This window comes from Camellia sinensis, chromosome 11 (genome assembly GCF_055761805.1).
Source record: "Camellia sinensis isolate YWXY chromosome 11, ASM5576180v1, whole genome shotgun sequence".
NCBI classification, from domain to species: Eukaryota; Viridiplantae; Streptophyta; class Magnoliopsida; order Ericales; family Theaceae; genus Camellia; species Camellia sinensis.
In genome coordinates, this window is record NC_138971.1 from 139,729,430 (window position 1) to 139,735,429 (window position 6,000).

Sequence of the window (6,000 nt, forward strand, 5' to 3'; positions counted from 1 at the left end):
ATATATTCTTACTTCACCATTTGTTTTGCATATGCCAGCAGAAATAATTAAAGTTTTCGTAAAATATATAGGTAATGAATATCATGTAACTATTATTACTTCAATGAAAGAGAATTTTGATAAATATTTTGATCATTTGCCTATCTATTAGGTTTAGCCATAATAATTGATCCTATGTGTAAAGAAATTGGTTTACAAGAATTTTTAGAGCGTTTTTTCGCTGATCAAACACAGTTTGCCCCTATTATGCAAACATGCAACAAATTATTTGAAGAAAACAGGGCAGTTGCATCTGTAAATACACCTATACATACTACACCAGCAGTCTCATCTCGAGGCAGGAGATTAAGTGTTTTTTTAGTAATAAAAATTGAAAAATATCTTAACATACAAGTGCAAGTAGTTCTGTCGTCAGTGGATGATTCTGATAATTTTGACAATTTGAAATGGCGGATACAAAATGAAACTATGTGGCTTGTGGTTTCACAAATGACGGTGATATACTAACCGTTCATATTTCTACAATTGCTTCGGAAACAACTTTTAGTGTAGGTGGACAGGTGCTGAGCGATTACTAGAGCAAGCTTTCACCCCAAATGGTTGAGGCACTGATGATATCCAGAGCTCATATGCATGCGCTTCCAAGAAGACAAAATTATAGTAAAAATGAGCAAATTCAAAATCATTTGAATGACATATCCCCGGATAACGCAACTGAAATGTCTGTCTCCTCCGACGATTGATCAACAATTTGTTTTTTACTATTTCATTTAATTTATTTTCTTTTTTTTTTTTTTGTATTAGATTATTGAGATAGAGTATAATGCAAACGATTGGTAGGCTAGTAGGTGTCAACCTAGTTAGGATGTACTTGACCTATAGTGATTTAATTGCTCTGCCATCATTAATAATCCACACTTATTTTATTCAATAACATCAATTTTTGTAATATTTTATTTTATTTTGAAATAAAAATTATTCATTCAATAAATGCTATACAAATAATTTAATATTGTAATATTGAAAGTTTTATTTTCATATATATATAATTATTCATTTCGAAAGAAAAAAATTACATAATTGTATACTTTTTTAGTTATAAGTTCATAATTAAAAACACATAAGTCATACATAATTAAATTTAAATATCACTAAGAAACATAACCAAACAAAACATTTCATTAATCTTAACTAAAATACTCTAGTATAATTTTTTTTAATTTTTTATTCCTAATATTAAAAGAATAAAAAAAAGGCCCAACTAGGCCCGGCCCGCGGCCTAGGCCCTAGGCCCTACTTTTTGGCTCATGGGCCGGCCTGGCCCGACCCGCCCTACTAAAAAGGAGGGATCCCGCAAGACTCGCTTTGGCTGGCCCGAGCCCAGGCTCGGATGGGTTGGGCCGGACCATTATTATATCCCTATTTGAGTGGGCAAACACATAATTATTTGTATTAAAATCTTTTTTTTTTTTTTATGTAAACGTATATTAGTTTGGATAAGTAAGTTTGTCCCAATTTTTTTTTTTTCCCACATAACTTATATAAAAATAAAAAATAAAAAATCTGGAGTAGAAAATTTTAAATAAAAAGATAAGGGTATGGCTTCTGTCCAGTACGATTTGGGCCCGTGGGGGCCCACCACGGGTCCCGTTTTGATAATTTGAACCGTCAATGTGTAGAAATCGTCGAGTACTATATGCCTGTAAAAAATCACGTTGATCGGATATTGATAGCTATGTGATCAAAACAGTTTTTTGTCAACCGTTAATTTGTTCACTGTCCAATTTTTTTAATACAAAACTGATTTGATCATATAGCTATCGATATTCGATCAACATGATTTTTTACAGGCATATAATACTCGACGAGTTCTACACATTGAACGGTTTAGATTATCAAAACGGGATCCGTGATGGGCCCCCACGGGCCCAACAGCACGGTCCAGTCCAATCCCGGACTGGACAGAAGCCATACCCAAAAAATAAGTATAAGTTTATAAATTATTTTTGCATTAAAAAAAATCTAAAACATAAAAAAATTAGATTGAATTTTTTTTTTTTTTTTAAGAAGTTTTCACAACATTCAATAGTTATAATATTTTACAACATGCAATATATGTCATTTTAAGTGCAAATATTTTATGACATATTTTTGTAAGTCATAAAAACATATATTTTTTTACGACATATTTTTACATGTCATAAATATATGAATTAACAATATACATGGTATGTATGTTGTTATTGAAAAAATATTAATGGCTTACAAAAAAAAAATATCATAGAATATACTAACTACGACATGCATTCAATGCATGTCGTAAACATGATGCCGTAAATAGTTAGTTTTGTTGTAGTGTTAGTAAAACTTTCTTCAATCGTAACACACAAAAAAACTTATTAGTATATTTTTCCCAAACGTAACACTCCAATCAATGTAATCTCATATGTAGCACTCTAATGTAACACACTCCAATGTAACACACACAAAAATATTAAACAATTACGTAGTATACTTTTTTCAAATGTAACACTCACAGTTTGAAATTGTACATTTGTCCGAACTTACTAAGGAATTTTTGTATTCCTTTTGGAATAGTTTAAAGAATTCCACGTCCTTTTGAAATGGTTTGAGGAATTTCACATCATTTTTTGGAGCATTACATTAGAGTGTTATGTTTAAAAAAAGTACACTAAATTTTCTTTTGTATGTTACATTGGAATATTACGTTTAGAAAAAGTATATTAATTAAGGAGTGTTTTTGGAGTGTTAGAGCTTGAAATTATACATTTGCCTAAAGTTTACCAAAGAGTTTTTGTACTCCTTTTGAAATGTTTGAAAATTCTCACATCCTTTTGAATATTTGAAAAATCTCATATTTCAATTCATTTTTGTACGACTTTTGAAATTTTTGAAAATATCATATTTCAAGTCATACTAAATAAAAAAGATTTTCATATAAAAATTCATTCCAAATTTGATTTATTTATATAGATAGTGTATTTTACCTTTTTAGAGAGAGAGAGAGAGAGAATGGTACAATGGTAAATTTAATTTTCAAATAATATATTAAATCTAATTTTCTAAAATCAATAATGGAACAAATTAGTTTATAAAAAAAAAATTAGAATTACACGGATTATCATTCCTCAAGATAGAATTTCTAAGTAAATTTTTTAATTAAAAAAAAACTAAATATAAAAAGAATAAATAACTTGCTATATAAGTAAATAAACAATAAATGACCAAATAAAGTATAACATAATCACATGATAAGTAGTAGTATGTATGACTTCCTCGAAACCTCCATAGGTAAGCAGGAACAAGGATGGATCTACGGAGGAAGGGGCCATCACACCTTTAAAAATTAAAAAAATATTATATATTATATTAAAAATTTTAAAATAAATTAAAATTATAAGAGTTTGTATTTTAAATATATTTTCGCACCTTATAATGATAATCTTAAATTTGTCCTTGCAAAAATCAGGTGGGGCTTGAAGCTAAATTGAAAAAAAATAAAATAAATAAATAATTTTTTTAAATAAACGAGACTTTTTTAACCGAACCAGTAGTGGCTTTCCATGCCATAAACTTCGGGGCTCTTTTTTTGAACATAATGCTGAATCTAATATTAATTTATTCATTTTAAGTTATTTGATGTTTGTATTTGCATGCAATGTAATGTCAATTGGTTTCGCATTTTAATTGAAATTTCTACCATTTTTTCTGATTATATACTATGCAATGATTTGGTAATTCCTTCACAATTTTTGATTTCATGATGCATATTGATATGGTTAGTAGAATTAAGTTGAAGAACAAGAGTCATCAAGACAACATATCGTAGTGACTCTACTTATCATTTTGTTTTGTTTAATTAGCTTGTCGTTTTCTTTTTCAGTGTTTTTGCTTGGGGTTGCACATAATTTTGCTTGTTTTGGGTGTCAACTTAATTGGGATTCATTTTCCAAGCTATAATGCATTTTTCCCTAGCTTGTTCTTTGTAATCGCTTCTCCTTTTATTAATAAAATTTCTCTTTCGCCACTAAAAAATAAAAAATAAAAAATAAATCCTTTTAAGCATATTTTCTAACTCACTCTATAATTGTGCACGTAAGAAAGCTAAACAAATATATATATATTGATTCAATCATAAATAAATTCTGTGATAAAAATGAATGTTGAGTACCACATTGATACAAGGCAAAGGAGCATCTTTAATAGTTCAACAGCTAAATAGCTTACTATTAGTAATGTGAAATTGCTTTTTTTTTTACAAAAAAAAATATATATACATATATATATATATATGTGTGTGTGTGCGCGCGCGCCTGTGTGAGAGAGAGTAGTATCATAAGAGAAGTATAAACAAAAATGTTACAAAATTTTAGCAATAGCGAAACTGTGTCAAATTTGACAAAGTTCAACAATACAAAAATATAGCACAAGGTTTGGATAATTATTGAAAAGCCCAAAATTGAGTTTTTATGCTCTCTTTTTTTTTCTTTTTTTTTTTCTTTTTTTTTTTCACAATAGCAAACCTTTGACCATACCATTAGATAAGCTCTAAATGGTGATGTATTTTCTTAAAAAAATTAATAAAAAAATGTTCCACCTTTTTTTTTTGTATTTATTGATTTTTTTTTCTATTTTTTCAAAAAAAAAATTACCTTTTAGGTGCATCAAATAAGTAAAAAAAAATTACTTAAAATAATTTTAAAATTTTACTTTAAAAAAAAAACAAAACAAAAACCCAAAAACTGTTTTTAAAAATTCAAAACTAATATTTGTTTAGATTGATTTTTTTTTTATTCGATATATTTTAATGCAATGCAAAATAGGGTCTAAAAATGTAAATATGGTACATATTATTTGTCTAAATCTATTTATTTTATTTTATTTTATTTTTCAATGGAAGGGCAAAGGCAGGGCTAAGCCCAAAGAATCTGGGGCTTTGTCACTGCGTCTGTGCTCACAACTGTCTGGTTAAATGATGGGCTGGGTTTGAGTTGGGTCCACAATCAACTTATCTGAGCCTCCATTTGGGAAGTGGGTTGATTTTTTGGCTTTTTAGTTATTTTAGCCTGAGGCTAAAAAGCCTGGTTTGGGAAGGACTTTTGACTTTTTGACTTTTTTGACCTTTTTTGTGAGAGAGGAGTGTAATGATTATGGGTTGAATTTGATGTTTTGTTTTTTTGTGACTAAAATAGCCTATTTTGTTTTTTGTGGCTATTTTAGCCCCTAACCCACCAAAACCAACTTCCCAAACTATGCCTGAATGTAGCCCATTTCTTGCAAACTTCATTCTGGCCCTATATATTTGGGTTCAGGCCAAATATTTAATAATTGGAAAACCTACCGATTGGTTTTATACACAAAGTTTAAAATCTATCTAATCCCAAGACAAAACAATTATACTAATTAGTCCCACATATTTTTAATTATTACTAAAAAAATCTTCTTCTTCTTCTTTTTTAATAAATTTAAAGATACTGCTACGTCCCATTACCGCTGGACTTCCATCAGACGATCGCCAGAGACTCGCCGGAATATTCAATATCACCGGGAAGTTACTGGAGTATCACCGAAAATTCGTCCAGAGTGTTCTAAACCTCACTAAAAGTTGCCGCGATGTCTAGAATGTTCACTGAACGTCAAAAATATCTTTGGAACTCACCAGAATGTCCAGAATATTGCCAAGAAAAAAAAAAGAATAAATTAATAAATTAGAGCAAAAAATATAACAAAATGTGCTAAATATTGATAAACTGAAAGAAAAGAAAAAAAAAACGTAACAACAAACAACAACAATGGAAATATATATATATATATATATATATATATATATGTTATTTTAAATTTTTGTAGGGTTTAAATAAATAATCTCCAATATTGATCAAATTTAATTTGTTCATAAAAAAACTCATATGACTAAATAGATCAACATTTTTTTATATGGGATTTACGAATAATTTTTTTTTAAAATTAAAATATTTA